Source organism: Dermacentor silvarum, chromosome 5 (assembly GCF_013339745.2).
Source record: "Dermacentor silvarum isolate Dsil-2018 chromosome 5, BIME_Dsil_1.4, whole genome shotgun sequence".
Taxonomy (NCBI): domain Eukaryota; kingdom Metazoa; phylum Arthropoda; class Arachnida; order Ixodida; family Ixodidae; genus Dermacentor; species Dermacentor silvarum.
The window spans coordinates 38745787-38764213 of record NC_051158.1 but is presented as its reverse complement, the minus strand read 5'-3'; the positions used below and the strand labels follow the sequence as shown (position 1 = coordinate 38764213).

The 18427-nt window shown below is 45.4% G+C and overlaps 1 protein-coding gene across 1 annotated transcript in view; it reads left to right on the top strand.

The window, feature by feature from the left end:
* Positions 1–2046: 2046 nt before the first annotated feature.
* LOC119453302 (uncharacterized) overlaps positions 2047–18427 on the top strand; it is a 31973-nt gene continuing 15592 nt past the window's right edge. Inside the window, exon 1 of the mRNA XM_037715340.2 lies at positions 2047–2310. The gene's annotated coding sequence lies outside the window, so the exon portion shown is untranslated. The remainder of the gene's footprint in view (positions 2311–18427) is intronic.

Sequence of the window (18427 nt, the reverse complement as noted above, 5' to 3'; positions counted from 1 at the left end):
GCTTCGCGCGTGCGCCGGCCCGCTTCGCGCGACCGTCGCGCGAGGCTTAGAGCGGGACACCGGTATGGACGAACACGGATCGTTCGAGCGCGCCACAGTTCGCGTGACTGTACACATGAACGACTAGGCGATGGGGTCATAGCATATGGGGTGAACTTTTTCGCTCGCTATCGGGTCGCGGTGAGTCGGACTTCCTTGATTTGTCGCGCGCTCGTGTGAATGTTCTATTGGTTGTAATTAGGTTAGTGTGTATTAGTGTATGAAAGGTGCAATAAATGCCCTTGTGATTGTTCGCACTACTGTATTGTCGTTCCTTTGTCCCAAGAGCACATGTGAGACCCCACAACACTTATGCCAGTAGTTCTTGCAGGCACTGCAACGACTTCGCTAGCCTACAGCATATGCTCTGGCGTTGCCCCTGGTTGCGAGGCACAGAACAAATCAATGAGGACAAGTGGCTCTCCGCCATCAAGAGCCCCGATGCCGGGGCGCAACTATGGGCTGTCCAGAGGGCCCACGTACGTTGCGGCGGTTGGGCATGGCTTGCGCGTTGAGTCGCATGCCTCAGGACTTTAATGAAAGTCCTGAGGCATGTTTGCATCCATCCATCCAACGCGTGCTCGATCGTCTCTTCACTGTTGCATGAGTCACAGATAGGTGTGTCGGACAATCCAATAAGGAATGAGTAGACTTTCGTAAAAGCCACCCCTAACCAGAGGCGGCACATTAAAGTTGCATCACGACGGGAGAAGTTTGATGGAATCTGCAGCTTCAGTGTACGATCCAACCGGTGGAGACAGTTCCCGAAAATTGGGGTGTTCCATGAAGCTTCAGTCTTGGTTTGAGCAAGTAAACGAAGACCCCTCGCAGCGTCTGTCCTTGATAAGGGTATAGGAATTGTCAGGGTTTCTTCATGGGCTGACCGGTTGGCATCATCAGCAAGGTCATTACCGACGATGCCACAATGCCCTGGAAGCCATTTGAAGATGACGTCATGTCCGTTTATGACGGCTTGATGGAGAACCTCGCTGTTCTCAAACACTAGTTGTTCATGGTTCTTGCGCCCTAATGCTAACTGCAGGTTCTGAAGGGCTGCCTTGGAGTAACAATAAATGACCCACTTTCGAGGTTTTGCTTGTGCGATTAACAGCGGCACGTAGGGGGGCAAGTTCTGTTGCCGTAGAGGCCGTTATGTAGGATACTTTGAACTTCATTGTGACTTTTAATGCCGGGATGATAACAACGCCTATGGTGCTGATGACTGAGAAAGATCCATCGGTGTAAATGTGCGTTCTTTGTTCATATGCCTCGTTCATGAAGTAATGACAATGTCAACTGTAGTATAGCTACTGTGGAATCACGGGTCTTCGTAATTCTCGGAATCGTGAGGTGTACTTGTAGCTATCGTATATATAGCAAGCCGGGTGCGACCCATGAGTGACCTTGCTTTTTTTCTCTTTTGCGCGTGTGGTTTGGCTTTGCTATAAACGACCGCGTTCCTGTCGCCAAAAGATGAAAAGAAGCAGACGATTCGACTGTTGCCGTTTAAACATTTGAACTAAACGTGCTTTATTATCGCAATGTTCGTTTGTTTTTTAATGTCACCTCTTGTTATCGTCCTTTACTAACTGGACAACGTACTGTTCACGGAGAATCCGGAGACGCAACAGTTTGCCAACATTTCCAGTTTCATCAGGACAAATCACTTATAATCAGCAGACGATTCGACTTTTCACGGTATTACATGCAGCGCACTATGCAGGCAACCGCTCTATATACAAGCTCTATTGCACAGAACGGAAGTACTACGTGTACCGCAAAAGAGAGAAATCTTGCAAGGCAGATATAGGAGCTAAGTGGACGCTTTTGTCGGCTGCTGTGCGTGAATACGCGATAACGGCCGCGCGGGGGCAGAAAATCATAATAATAATAAAAAAAAAAAAGGACAAGGAACAATGTGCGTCAGAGGGAACGAAAGCAGACGATGCGATGCGCACGACGGACGTACGACCCCGGCGCTCGTTATCATGTGTTCGGTCGGTCGCACCGCGACTGGACGCTATATACGCAGAGGTTCACCTCCCGTTATCTACGACTGTCAAAAGAAGATACGCGCGCCTTCGTCGTCGGGAGCCGATCGGACCTCATTTTCGGCGTGTGTGTTTGTACGTACGTGTGTGTACATCGCCGAGAAGAGTGGTGTATAGCAGCCGTCTTGAAGCCACCGTCATAAGTACGCTTGGGCCCAGTCGAGGATTACAATGGTGCGAAGCCACGCTCGAGGGGGCTGACGTCGGATGAAACCGCAAGGTAGTGTGTTTTATTCGTCGCCTTCTTTTTTATGGATCTCCCTTATCTCTTGCGTGCGTGATTCGGGAGCTCCTTCTGCGACGGCATCGGCTGCTTCCTCAATGCGCCTCGTACTTTTTAGGTGAGTTCTCGACGGATCGTTACGAGGCAGCGTTCGAGCGCGCTCGAACAACGACCCGTACACTACTACTGCCCAACATGGCTGTGCAGTTGATGTTGGGTTTTAAGAATGTGCGTCTCTGTTTCGCAGAGGGCGAAACACAGACGGAAAAGTGTCGCTTCTCTTGCGGTTTATAGTTTGGATACAGGGTACTTTCTAAAAAAGAAGTGTGTTTTGTTCTGGATATCTTCAAAAGCAATGTTTCCTAAAAAGGTGTATTTTCGCTTGGACGTATATTTATAGCCTGCAGACACATCCGTGTTTACCGTGATCTGTGTTGCTACCCTGTAGTGAACGAGTTTACGTCTGGTGTACGTCTTGTGCACGTCTGGAACAGTATACGTCCAGAACAGAATACGTCTGGTACGTGGTACCGTTTTGCGCCGTACAACAAGGAAGACCTGGCTAAGCATGGCTCACTATGAAAGCTACAGTTAAAGTATAGGTCTTGAGCCAACATTTAAATGTATTATTCTTCCACTCTTTGTGCGTTTTGTGAACGAGTTTGCCGACACGATGTTTTCTATCAAATTAGTATAAATTAACCGTCTCGGTTCGGGTTTACGGCGGCGTCAAAAAGCACGTTCTGAGCTTGCTTGTGACCTAATTCGCGCTACATTTGCTACGCTCACAAATAGCGTTTGCAATGTATTAACCGATGTTCCACCAGTCTTCGACACTGTTTCAGCCGATTGCAGAATGGGAAATCGAATGCTGGTATATTTTTGCTGCAGCGCTGTTTTATATGCCAAATATATTGTTGCTTGCAGGCTTGTGCGTCAACGTTTTTCGTTCTGTGCCGAAACTATAAGGCAAAAAAGAATAAAAGGAGAGAGAAAGTGCATTGCCGAGAACAGATGCACACAATTGCATGGAAATTTTAAAGGACTTGCTATGAAACATGGTGCACCAGAACTGCGTTAACACGATTGACTTCACGAATATAGACACGAACCACACGGATACGCATGGATGCGATTGTGCTGTTCCTCTTATTGTCTTCTTGCGGTGTTTGTGTTTATTCGCGCGGCCAATCACTTTAACCTAAATGCCCTAACTTGCCCACCAAGTAGAAGTGGAGGTGACAAACAGTCAGAGGTGTACCAACTATTTCTCAAGTGGGGGGGCAAACTGCAGATCTGACTCTCTCTCTCCCTCTCTATTATTATATATAATTATATATAATTACTATTATAATAAGTGAAAAAGCCTGGAAATGCATCTGTCAGGTATTTTTCTCTCAGGTAACAGACATATAGAGCTATTTCTCAATCACACGTACATGGTGAACCATCGAGGCCCGAAACATTATTTGAATTTGCATTTATTTCTTGTCGCTATAAACTCTATATGTGATGCAGGGACAAATGGCATTGAGTGCCCAGAGGTCCCTGATCCAACCCAGTAGCAGCAGTGCAGCTCACAAAAAATGCATATTTGTTGCAGTCAATTTTACTAATTAAAGAATTTTACTTGGTGTTTAAGTCTACAGAATAAATGTATCGCTAGTTAAGATAGTAGTACTGTCGAGGTTATACAGAACGAAGTACAATCAACATAAATTACTCTCAATACTCAAAAGAAAGAAAGACGGCAGAGGTGTGCGAACTTGGTGAAGTGCAACCCGATTTTAAGTGAAGCTGTTTTTTTTTTCTCGAATAGTTGCACTAAATCTTTCAGTTTCCTGTAATTACATCGCATACTTTAAAAGGTTACCCGTATATTAGTGTTCCGTTTTAAACCTTGTCCCCGTGTAATGCTCTGAAGCAATTTTTGCTGGAAACTTAAAAAAGACAGTAATTCATCAATACACATCTTACTTCGTCAGAAAATTTCATTATCCCCAGATATAAACGAGATGCCTTGTTTAGCTCACCGAGGACACCAGAGAAGCAACCTATACAAATCCCGTATGGTGCACGGGAACAAATGGGAAAACAAGGGTTTAGTAATTATCTGCAACACTTGCATTTAAACCAGGAAAGTGAGATTTTCGCAACGCACTGCGCTTAAAATTCTCCCTATTTTCATGAAATTTCAAGTCCATATCTCATGCAATTGTTTTAGGAGTCGTGGAAAGCGGCGGTATGGCACCCTAGAACACTTCAATATGTAACTTTCTACAAAGGCTTGCAATGAATCCTACACAGAAAAAACATTTATCGCTCGTCACTCAGGATATTGTTTCGTACTTCGAATAAATATTAACACAGTCTCGCATAGTTTACTAAGGATACCGGTATCAATAACTAAATGCCGTGTGTAAAGCATAAAAACTGGGGGAAAGCGAGTATTCAGCAGCGGTTTTTCGAGTACGTAAGCAAGCACCGCAGTTCAATTTTTCAGAACACGTCACAATAAAGTGGTCTTCATTTCTTCAAAATATAAAATATCTGCTGTTCTTGCTCCTGCCGGGAAACAAGTTGTAGGGTGGCTCTTTATTAATTATTCAGAAACGGCCTGAAAATTAAATCGATAAAAGCAGTAGTGATAAAAGCCTTTAGAAAAAATTCAATTAAGTGTTCTATTGGCACTGAAATGGCTCTGCACGTTCAACCGAGGTCACTTTCACGAACATACTACCTCGCAGACCCTCATGTAATGTCCCGTTCTGGGACCTTTGAGGTATCATGAATAAATGAACTTGCATATAAAACCCTAATCCGTTCTAAACTAGAATATGTCAGTGCTATCTATGACAACCACCAGGTTAATATAATTCATTCCCTTGAATCGGTTCAGCAATGTCCTGTGGCTTTCACAGACAGCGACAAGGAAAGAGACAGGTGGCGGCGAGTGCTTCACAGTGGAGTGCTTTTAGATCAAGTACAAGCCGCGCAGAAGGCCCACGACACGGCGGTAAGGTTAAACCTTACTCTTACTTTATTAATTTATGCCTCACTATAACAAATGTCCCGACGTGGGAGCCGCCTGCGTCATCCTAAGGGTTGATCTTCAGGACCTGAATAAAGTTTATCATACCATAACATACCAATCGGTTCAGAACCGTAATGCCAGGTTCATTCTCTCTGACTACTCCTATAATACAAGTGTCTCAGCCTTAAAATCCCGGTTGTGTCTTCTCTCGGTCACCTCCCGCCGCAAAAGTGCTCGTCTTTTGTTTTATTTTTTAGGTTCTTTCATTCGCTGCCCACAGGTAACCAAATCATCATTCCAGCGCATCGTTTCTCCCGCCATACGCATCCCAATACTGTGTATCTACCCCGCGCCCATTACACCACGTATCAGCGTTCTTTTTTCCTGCACTCAGCCCGAGAATGGAACACCCTTCCTTCTGACATCACCCCCATTCCCGACATTTCCCGTTTCAAAACTGATATTGAAGAGAGAGAGAGAGGGAATAAACTTTACTCAAAAGAGCAGGCGAGCGTACCCACCCCTCATGTAATGTCCAGCTCTAGGACCTTTGTAAATAAATAAATAAATAAATAAATAAATAAATAAATAAATAAATAAATAAATAAATAAATAAATAAATAAATAAATAAATAAATAAATAAATAAACGATAAGTCGTGATTACACAAAGAAATTCGGCAGTTACACCTGTAAGTGGTTTGATTGGATTTTTGATGGTGATAAGATATATATATTTATACTGCAACGCTACGTAGACTATCTCTGGACGGAGATTCAATAGTTCCAGCATTTGATAATCCAACCATTTCATGCAGTAAGGCACACCCATCATTGGGCGCGGCTGATTAAAATACTTTATCCGGACCTCTCCCCTCGCCCGAAGGTTAAATATATCAAGCCGATTGTTTTATTTTTTCAAGTATGCTTAGGCGGTAATATGTAACTGCGGGAACTGTCCAGCGCCAGGACTTCTGCGCAATGCAAGCGTGTATGGCGAATCTCGCACGTCGCCCACTACAGCGCGTCATGAGGAGGCACAATGCTCGCTGCCCAAACCGGGGATCAGTAGTAAAGAAAAGCATTATTAACGTGATGACTCTATTAAGAAATAAAATTTAGCTTCAGCTGTAGTTTTGTTGGACTTTCCGGTGTGTAGCCGAAAGCGCCCACTTTCAAAAGTGTGGGGGGGGGGGGGGGCAAATGGCATGCTTTGCCCCCCCCCCCCCCCCACTTTTGACAGTGGGGGGGCAAGTGCCCCCTCTGCCCCCCCGGTAGATACGCCTATGCAAACAGTTGAACACTACCCTTTTTTTTGCGTCAAGTAAATAAGGGCCCAGGATAGCGCAACTGGACGGCGGCAAACGCTGGCCTGAAACGTCATCCAGTGTTTGATTCTGTTCACCCCCAAAAGCGTTGGTAAATACGTAGTCACGGGTTCGACGAAAGTTCGTCTGGTCAGGTAACATGATGATGAAGAAATTGCGGTCACTGACCAAGTCAAGGTGAAAATAACACAGAGACGTTTCGGGAACCGTACGGGTTCCTTGATCAGACGTACTAAACACGTTATGTAATTATCAAGTGAAGTGTGCATATACAAATTATCTCCAACGCTTGATAAAGAGCTAACGTATCTAGATACCTTGGTGGGTGACAAAAACGTGTGCTCAGGTTGTTACGTTGCTGTTTGGCGTCGCAATGTACTGAACTCATATATTTATCAATTTTCACCCAGTAAGTGCATGCTACGGGTATTTTTATTTATTTTGTTTAATCTACAGAATTTTTAAATGCCGCCTGTGGTAGATAGCACAATTTTTAATTATTGAACTGATTTATTCGAAGGGACATTACTTACACTTGAAATCAAAAAAAATGCGTAATCAATTAATTCTCAAAATTGCACTAATGAAAATTTTAACTAATCACTTTATTGACATATATTGCAATTTACTATTTGTAGCCGGTGAGTTCGCAATGCATATGCCTACTTGAAATCAATTCTAAGGATGACAAGAATTTCTAAATTGCAATATGTGCCGTAATGTAATTAGTAAAAGTAAACTTAGTTAGGGATACTTCGGTTAATAAGTTGATAACGCATTTAGATTTTTCGTGGAAGTAATATCCACCTCTTCGAGTAGGCCAATGGATGGATTAGAATTGTGCTATCTGCCATAGGGCGCGACTTCTAAAAATTCCCCTACATGTCTAAAAAGAAAAAAAGAAAATAACCTTCTATGGGGGTGTTTAAATTAAAGTTAGTCTGCACCCTGCGTTGGCTATTCTTGTCCACTGCTCTTCCCAAGAGTAAGTTGATTTAGTTTTTCTCTTTTAAAATATAAATACCTGGGTTTTACGTGCCAAAACCACGACATGGTTATGAAGCACGCCGTAACGGAGAACTCCAGTTTAATTTTGGACCGCCCGGTGTTTCTTTACAGTGCGCCAAATGCACGGTACAAGGGCGTTCTTGCATTTCGCCCCCATCGAAATGCGGCCTCCGCGGCCGGGATTTGATCCCGCGACCTCGTGATTATAACAGCGCAATGCCATAGCCGTGCACTAAGCCACCACGGCGGGTATAGTTTGTCTCGTTTGCGTCTCTTCAACTTAAACCTACAAATAATTTGCGTGAACCACCCCAATCCTTTAAAGCACAAAGGTTAAATTTTGACAAAGACGTGTTCCAGCACGCGAAGAAAAAAAAATTTAAAACGGGCGCAAGGGCGAAAAATTTGGAGGACGCTTAAGCATTGCCTGTAAGAGTGGAACGCGACAGCTTTCAAAGATCCCCGACTGCTGCTCACGCTTCCCGGCAACTGCTGCTCATGTAACCGCAATGTCCGGGAAACGTTGGCGGCGAACGCTATGCACGAAGGCGAGCTTTCTGGTAGAAACGCGGCTTCTTGTGTGGGCCGATATTCTGTTATTGTTTCTCACTTTTAATATTTCAGCCTGAGTATATTTGATTACATAAAAGGCATGCGGTTGTCGGTGTTCTGTTTCATGACACTTGTTTGTGGGCTGTCATTCTCATAGTTCCGAGGAATAACTTTGTCAAGAATAACTCTTTCACCCCTGCCACTTGTCGAAACGTTGGCTCCTGCTTTCACCATGTTCTCGTTTTGCTCATCGTCTTGAATTTCCATATTTCGCCTTCCCCGTGTTTTCCCTGGATTTGTCATGAATGTAAGACAAGGTATGAGCAACTTTAGTGGTAGAAGAAGAACTTTAGTGCCGTGTAGATTATATACGGTAATTTTCGCTCACGGGACGCCAACGCCGGCTACGACGCCGACACCGGAACTTCTGCGACACGAGGCCCTTATAACGTTATATCGCGTTAAAAAACGGCGACAGGAAAGGTAGAACGCTGTCCATTAGACCAGTGCTCTACCTTTTGCTGTCGTCCTTTTGTCGCCGCGCTCTTTTTAATTTTAGTTTTTTCTCACGTGCCGCCCCATGTGTTTGTGAAATCCTGTTGAGTGTATGTACCGTAGTTCGGTCGTCTCCGGAATACAAGAACGGGACAGCGCGTCTCTGCACGAGTGCTGGCCCCTACCCTTTGTACCGCACAGACACAAGCTTCTTATCGTTCAGCGCTTGATCTGGCGGTAAACAAGAAGCACTCAGCGAGGACTGCGCTTCACTGTTACTATCATCGACCCGTGCGTTCGTGGGTTCCGGTTTTGTTGTGTTCGACGCGACCACTGGGCGTCCGTCCCTTTTCTGTTCTCGAAGCGACACCCGCGCGATGGTCACGTGTTTCTTTTTCGAAGCAGTAGACACCAAGTGCGCATGCGCCATACCGACAGACCTAATATGCATTGACCTCCTATAATACAAAAAAAGTTACCAATGTCTCCTCGAAGCGCGCGTTTAAACTTTCAAGCTAGGGAATGCCAAAACTTAGCCAAAGTATACAGCACAGGGTTGCCGACCGTCCCAAACTTAGCGGAACAGTCCCGACTTTCGAGTAAATGTCCCGAGTGCCGACTCGACTCACTCGGGACGGCCAAATGTCCCGAGTTTTGTTTCTTTTTATTTATCCTGCTGTATAACGATAAATACACCAGATATCCTTTTTGTAATGCCTGGCAGCTCGTTTTCACATTATTACTTTTAACGCGGCAGCGTTAAGGACCTCGTGTCGCAGAAAATCCGGCGTCGGCGTAGGTGTCGACGTCCGTGGCGGAGAAAATCATCCCGAACCACCCAGACCACGCAGGCACTCCGCGTGGCGCAAGCGTGGCCGTCAAAAATTGAATTTCTCACAGTGAAATCCGTCAGAAAAATGGTAAAGTACGACTTAACCACAACCTACAAACATGGTGGCGTCGGATTGTAATTTGATTGTACGAGAAAACATAATTCTGTTACGAGGAAACAAAACACAAACCACTTTTCCAGCATTTATGCCATACGAACAGGGACCAAGGTAAATACACCTGGTAGCGAAGCTTCCATAGAAGCCCATGCGTTCAAAACATGGCGGCTTATCGGCGGTTCATGGGGCTTAGCGCCATCTGTGTGAGGAGGGAACACTTCCGGCCGAAGAAAAAGTAATTGGACCTCATATCCGTCAAAAACAGAAGTGACGTGATTTTGTTCTCAGGTGCGAAATTTGTTTTCGGAGTCCTGCCATTAGAGCTGTATATTCAAATGCCCCGCCATTCGACTTTGATGGGCGTTCCGAGCTTTCAGCGCGGAAAGCGATGCAGGAAAATTTCAGCCATACGGGTGTCGAAATCGCATCGCTGCACAGAACATACTTTCTTTGGAGGCGGACGAACGCTTTGGGCGTAGATTGCGTAGAGTGCTCGTCCTTTCGTCGGACGCCAAGCCCGTCGGCCAGCGCTGTCGCACGAAAACAACTAAAGTAAACAAGTATTTGACGGTCGCAACTCACTACTTTTGACTGCACAGGTTAAGAAACAATAAAACTACCCACGTCACCTAATTCAGACAAACGTCGACATGCAAAACAACACAACATGTGAAGGGGGCGTATTGTAACAGGTGAACTTTACGAGCGTGCCTTTCCGCGCACTCCAAGAGCTGCATTGCATTGCAAGTGATAGCGGCGTCAACGCCCGCCGCTATCGATGGGCGCTCTCACGGTGGGCGCTGAAAAAAGGTATTTATTGATAATGATCAAGTAAAATAGAGTTGTATCTTCTCGCCATGCGTATATAAAATGAATTAGGAATTTTATTTTCGTTGAATGAATCTAACTGCGTGTCGCTTTAATTAAAAAAAAACATTTTTTTCTTTCCCAGTGTTTATTCCCCCCAAACATAGTCGCGCTTCAATCGCTGCTCCCACAACCACCCTTGCTGATGTTGGTGACAATTGGTTCTGAACCGCTTTTCGCCCGAAGCTTCGCGACCTATGCGGATCGACCTTGCAGAGGCGCGCTCGGGTACGTTACTTGCGAAAATCATATCCAGATGGCGCTCCCATCCTCGGCAGGTCAAATTGGGACTTAGCCTGCATAATGCGTTTTGAACACCCGCGCGCGTCGGGCCAACAGCAAACAATTAATAAAATAATAAAGAAAGGTCCTACAGCCTTCACATTTTAATATAAGACGACTTGTATTGCCCCTGGAAAAACGTCTTCCCAGCAATGCATTTCTGTTTAACACTGAAGCCGATTTTAGGGCGATCGGTGTAAGCTTGGTCTTTGTAAGCTGGCTTTCCCACGTTTTGTCTTGCAGTGAAGCCTACTCATAAAGAAAAATGCGATCCGAATGGGGCCCGATGACGCTATCGCGTTCCACACTTAAAGGCGAAGCTTAAGCGTCCTCCAATTTCTTTGTGTTCTGTTGTATTGTCACAACAGGAAGGCGGTTTCGTTCTTGACATTTTAGTTATGTTGTAGGCGCCGACCGTTCGCAGTACCGCTATTCGCATTGGTAGCCGTTATAGTCCGGCAACTATTATCATCATCATAATCATCAGCCTATATTTATGTCCACTGCAGGACGAAGGCCTCTCCCTGCGATCCCCAATTACCCCCGTCTTGCGCCAGCCGATTCCGACTTGCACCTGCAAATTTCCTAACTTCATCACTCCACCTTGTTTTCTGCCGTCCTCGACTGCGCTTCTCTTCTCTTGGTATCCTTTCTGTAACTCTAATGGTCCACCGGTTATCCATCCTACGCATTACATGACCTGTCCAGTCCCATTTCTTCCTCTGAATGTCAACTGGAATATCAGCTATCCCCGTTTTCTCTCTGATTCACACCGCTCTCTTCCTGTCTCTTAACGTTAGGCCTACCATTTTTCGTTCCATCGCTCTTTGTGCGGTCCTTAACTTATTCTCGAGCTTCTTTGTTAACCTCCAAGTTTCTGCCTCATATGTTAGCACCGGTAGAAGTCAATGATGATAGATAGATAAATACTGATCAAGTTGGCAAATGTGCGCGAAGAAATGCTTCGCATTTAATAAAAATAATGCTGTCAAATGGAGACCTCAGGAAAGCACCTGAGGTTGTATAAAGGTGGCGGCGAATCTCTTCAGGGCACATGGTGGCGGCCCCACTCCTCCCTCGGCCGGAATGTGCCTCGGCCTATGTTTTGTGAACCGTATCAGCAAAGCCTATCCCTTCTGCAGCACACACGAAGATCTGAGATTAGACTCCTTGCTGATGCTATACAGTAAATTGCTGCAAAGAAACTAATTGACACGGAAACCATTTTAGAAAACAGAACTCGTTGCATATATACTGACTTGAATATATTTGTATTGCATTCATTGTATTTATTGCATACAGTTGTATACAGCGAGCGAATTGACCTTCGTGCGTCTTACGCTTCAACGCGAAATAAACGTCGAAAACACAACGCATACGAAGCTACCGGCAATGGTTGCACTTGGGCCACATCGCAGATCGCTTTGAAGATGAGGCCCGCACGGACGCGCACGTCGCAGATCGCTTTCAAGATACGGTGCCCGCGCGGCCGCGCCGGAAGCAGCAGCCGCCGGTGTAGAACGCCCCCTTCCCCCAAATGCCTCCGCGCGCTTCTGCCCCGCTTTCCTCCCTCGCGCGCGCGAGATTGAGCCGCGATCGTCGGCTGACCCTCGCAAGCTTTCAGTCGCACGAACAGCGTACGGCGCGCGAGGACGATGTTGTGTTTGGACTTTATACGGAACCTCACGGCGGCGGCATAAATGCGCTAAAGCTTTATTTAAGGCCAGCACTAAGGCCCAGTAAAGAAGAGCGCTTGCTCCGCTAAGGCCCGTTGATGATCCGCCGAGTCCGAGTGAAGCCAAGTACTCCAGGAAAGAGGGGGTGGGTAAGGGAAATAAGGAGAGGTAATGACAGTGTTACATGAGTACAGGATGTCTGTATCTGCCCTTATCTCCGGACGTTGGCTGAGTGCTTGAAGCCTGCTTCACCTCCGCCGAGGGTCAGCCTGATATTGCACTATTTCCGGGATCGGTCCACGCATTCCTGTCCACGCGCCGTGAAGCGGACGTAAGCCGGCCAGGGTAACCCCGCTGGGATACGCATGCGGGTGTTGCATACGGGGGCTACAGGTAAACAGCTTCGCTGTAAAAAGTGCCGCGCGACTAGTCGCGCATCACTTTTCTCGGGCTTTCGCGGGCTTCTTTCAGACTTGAAAAAAAGTTTTGCGTAGCACATATTGAGCGACAGAAAGCTGGATCGGGAATTTGCCACGATGGTCTACAATTTTCTCATTGACACTTTTGCTCCGAATACAATATTTAATGAAGTTGAATAATTAATAACTAATTATGTAATTAGGCGAAATAGAAAAAAAACATTGTCTCTCTTGCTCGAAGTAACGGCAAACAATATTACCTTGATTCTGTCCAGCTACGTGACACTCGTATATTTTACAGCGTAAGCTGCTGTGGGCTCATTCCAATAGCCGTTACGGTTGGCGATGGTGTCCGCCGCCGGCCGCCTCCGCCTCCGGTGTCCGTAACCGCTGTCGCCGGAAATGACAAAAAAAGTACCCAGTTCCCGCCGGGATCGAACCCAGGCCCGCTGCGTGGGAGTCAGATACTCCACCACTGAGCCACGCAAGCTTTTTTTTTTCTTTATTGCCATTACACAAACCCAAACAAAATTATCAGATACACATGTACGTATTATAAATACAAACACAAACAAAATTATCAGATACACATGTACATATTATAAATACACGAGCCACAACTCGGCCAGTGTATGTGGTTTAAAAAGGCTTCGCAGAAGCCAATTGGTCTGATACGGGTAGCCACTCTGGGGGTTCACATTGTGCTCTGAACAAGTCTCGGGTGTAGATCATACTCTCAACAAAATAGTGTGTTGCTGAGTGAGACTGTATATGAGCATGGCTAACATCCATTCTCGTCTTCCATATCGCTATGCATGCAAAGCAACATTAGCATATCACTCGGCACTTCCCCTGTATCCGCACGCAAGCGCTTGCTACCAGGAAGCGGAAAAATGCCCTATTCTGCTCTTCGGAGCTCCGACCAGTCACGCCAATTTTGGGCTGTCCAGAGAGCCCACGATGCGGCGCTGGAGCTTGGTCTCCCCGTCCCGACGTGGGTGCGGCCCGCGGCTTCGTCGCCTCAGTGAGAGGGGGGGCAACAGAGCTTCTCAGGACCTTCATTAAAGTTCTTAGTCTGTCTGTCTGTAAACGCACCCTAGCGCGCGATGAGACACGATGATGATGATGACAGTGGCGTAGCCAGAAATTTTGTTCGGGGGGAGGGGGGGGGGAGGGCGGCTCAGGTTGCAACGCGGCCTCCTCCTTATAGAATTTGTCGAGGGATCAAATACATGAATAATAACTGTATTGCCAATGCCATTGCATATTAGATGCTGCAAACGAATTATTGAACGCTACGCACTGTCACGTAAAATATGTATTTCTTCATACAAGAATATATTCGTATGTCCCCAAAATTGTGGAAGAAATAACTCATATCAATGCTGCCGCGTTTTTGTGTCTATTTAATAAGTAAGGAAAATATCACACGAACTTTATAACTATATCAGTTCGAAACCAGCAAAGCAGTGCATGCAGCTGATATGAAAAACGTAAAGGCCATGAAATGAATAAGTTGAGGACATATATTCGGATGAATCTTTGTCATTCAAGAACCTTGTTTACATTTTTGCGCATATGCAACGGCCAGAAAAGAACCTCAATGACGCTGTCCCTTGTTGCAATAGATTACGCAGGAGCAGCTGTTACCGGTCGTGTATTGTAATTACACCAAGATTATAGTCGCAACAGTGAGTACAAATAAAAAGTAGGAGTTCTGCAAACTATACATTAGAAATGCGAAGATAGAATGGAATATACAAATGCGAAGATACAACTCGCTAAAGGGCAAAAAAGAGTCGCTGGAAACTAAGTTATTTCACTGCTTTTATACACAAAACCTCGCAACAAGATATTTAAATATACGTCTAAGTCTCCAATAAATCTACGTATTTAAGCAAACGTCACTGTATGTAATGCGTCAAACAAGACAAATAAGTATGTTGCGCAGTCACAGATAGTAAACTTTGCGCACAGAAAGACAGATGATCTAGGCAAGAACAAAACTATGATCGCAGAAATCGTGATATGTGCTCGGGCCATGCGGCGGTCGCGACAGCGCCATATGGGTAGAATAATAGAGGAATAATGCAGAAATCAGTACGAAAATGCGTAATCTAACTGCCTGCAGAGCGGCAAAAATTATTCTGCACCCAAAATTAAAGGAGGGTATTGCTTCATTTCAAAAAAGAAATAAAATCACGTAGCTAAAAAGGAAAGAAAAATACAAACGAAAGCCACAGATGATGCGGCAAGTTGAACTACCCAATATCCGAGTGTGTTTTTGGCAAACGCCGCGTGGGCCGGGCTTTCAATGAGCAAGGTCGGGTAAAAGTTGGTTATTGATGTCCTCGTAATTTTCGTATTCGCATGATAACTTTGATCATGATGCTAACTGCTAGAATAAACGGCTAAAATTTCTGCGATTTTAAAAGATAACGAACAGTCATACGTTTTCATAATTACGAGCTTATGGACCTGAAGGAACAGAGGTTTTTACTTGCATTGATTTTTGCTCCTTCGCTATCTATAAAGGACAAACTTCTCTCGGCGGGGAAGTTGAAGCGGTCAATGACTTCGGACACGTTGATGCTGACGTCTCTGTGGGTGTATAGAATCGCCAGCCTAACCATGCGTTCCACAGACATTGTAGAGCGCAAGTAGTTTTTAAGTAAACTCTAGTTAAAAAATATTCTTTCTGCGCTGGCAGTTGTCACTGGAAGGGTGACTAGAACCTGCAGCAGTTTGTACACATTTACATAGAACCTGCAGTCGCAATGAGGGAGGGCATCTATTCAGGTGCTGAAACCTAAAACACTCCCTCGATGTCGTTGGGATCCTTGTTTAGGATACCAACCACCACAAAATTCTATAATTTGGTTTTGCGCATCTGGGCTTAAATACGAGGCATTACTGGGGCAACTTTCCAAATGGTTCTTCAGGTATGTATATCCGCAATCAGCTCGCATGCGAAGAAGCGCTCTGAAAATACCAGTATTTTCAGCGGGGGCCATGCTTAAATCCATAGGACCACTGTCCCTGTGGCCACGGAGAGCCAGACCTTGTCGTCCGCAAAAAGAATTTCCTCAATAATAGGCCATTTACTTTCTTCTGTTTTCTCATATTTACTATTGCCTGCCCTGGTTCAGCTGATCGATCACATTGGGCACGCTTCCTGAAAATGTTTGGAGAAAATTATCAGCTGCTAGCTCACAGTCACGGTGATATTTAGTATTTTCGTGTGTGCGGAAGATTGCGAGCGTGTGCTTTCATTTCTGGAACGGCTTGGACACGAGGGCTCCAGTGCACGCATGTTGGCCCAAGTTTATTGGAGCATTAACCCCATAAAGTTCCAGAATTGAAAATCTTTTAAAGCACCCCTTTGGAAATGTCGGTGCACCTTTCGCGTCAAAAGTTTATGAGAACTTTATACCAATAAAGTTTCGTAATTGAAATCCATGCGCTCCGTAGATTCCGCGGCCGTTGCGAGATGCCGCAACGCGCCCGCTCGCTATCGAAAAGCCCTTGAAAGTTTGTGCTCGGATGGGGCTCCTTGCGTTACGTGACTCCAGGTGCAAAGGCGTTGCCACGAAATCCAGCCCGAGTTCGCAATGTTCGTGCCGAAAAGTCTTTTCTTCGAGCGTGAAAACGACATTGTAGACAGAATCCAGAATGATTCCTGGCGTCGGTGGTAGTTTTGATCGGCGGTGCATGCCGGCACAAAAATATTCGTGTGTGTGTGTGTGGGGGGGGGGGGGGGGGGGGCTGACGCCCCCCCCCCCCCCCCCCCCCCCCCCCCCGCTTGGCTACGCCCCTGGATGATGACAATGATTGAATTACATCCCCTGTGACACGGGGCTTTGACAAATGGTAACCTAGCCTGGTTTATTTAATCAGGTATGCTGTATATGTATTTATCCAGCATTTCTGTACACATCTTCTGAAATCTTTTTTCTTCTATGACTGTAAGAGATCCGGTCGTATCAATCTCTTCCCTGCTTTTTTTTTTCACCAATACACGCGATGTGACATGCGCGCCACGTAGCCTCGACATGTGCACACTTTGCATTGCAGTTGCATATTATTACACCAGGTAGAATGCCATGTAGCAGATGCTTAGGTAACGGTACAAGGCAGAAGGTTTGAGGAAGAAAAAAAAAATTAGGGAGTTGTATACATGAATGCCAGAAGAAATATACATTGTGTTCCTGATTAAATCAAGATGGATAGTTGTCTATAAATTATCATCATCATCATTAGCATCGTATATTGCCACTTGTCTTTAAAGACCCTGGAACCCCCCCCCCCCCAAAAAAAAAAAGAAAAAAAAAAAGAAAAAACTGGAAAGCTTTTCTCCAGGGGCTTTACTTTCTGTGTGAGATGCGCGCCGCGTAGCGTCTATATACGTGCATAATCTGCATTGCAGTAGCAAATTATTGCACCAGGTGGCGCGCCATGTAGCAGTTGCATCATAGGCAGCGGTACAAGGAAAATTTTTGAAAAAGTAAAATAATGAGGTATACAAAAATGCTAGATAAAGAACATGTATAGTCATCATCATCATCATCATCATCATCATCAGCCTATATTTATGTCCACTGCAGGACGAAGGCCTCTCCCTGCGATCTCCAATTACCCCTGTCTTGCGCTAGCGTATTCAAACTTGCGCCTGCGAATTTGCTAACCTCATCATCCCACCTGACTTTCTGCCGTCCTCGACTGCGCTTCCCTTCTCTTGGTATCCATTCTGTAACCCTAATGGTCCACCGGTTATCCATCCTACGCATTACATGGCCTGCCCAGCTCCATTTCTTCCGCTTAATGTCAACTAGAATATCGTCTACCCCCGTTTGTTCTCTGATCCAAACCGCTCTCTTCCTGTCTCTTAACGTTACTCCTAAGATTTTTCGTTCCTATCGCTCTTTGTGCGGTCCTTAACTTGTTCTCGAGCTTCTTTGTTAACCTCCAAGTTTCTGCCCATATGTTAGCACCGGTAGTATGCAATGATTGTACACTTTTCTTTTCAACGACAGTGGTAAGCTCCCAGTCAGGATTTGGCAATGCCTGCCGTATGCACTCCAACCCAATTTTATTCTTCTGTAAATTTCTTTCTCATGATCAGGGTCCCCTGTGAGTAATTGACCTAGATAAACGTATTCCTTTACAGACTCTAGAGGCTGACTGGCGATCCTGAATTCTTGTTCCCTTGCCAGGCTATTGAACATTATCTTTGTCTTCTGCATATTCATCTTCAACCCAATTCTCGCACTTTCTCGATGAAGGTCCTCAATCATTTGTTGTAATTCCTCTCCATTGTTGCTAAATCTCTCCAATGCTATTCACTGCATGCTTAGAAGAAGTATTCAAGCTCTTAGACTGGGAAGGATTAGGAGTGAGGATCGACGGCGAATATCTCAGCAACCTTCGGTTGGCAGATGACATGTATAGTATACCTGATTAAATCAAGCAGGCTAGGTGACTATTTGTCGCCGCCCCGTTTCAAA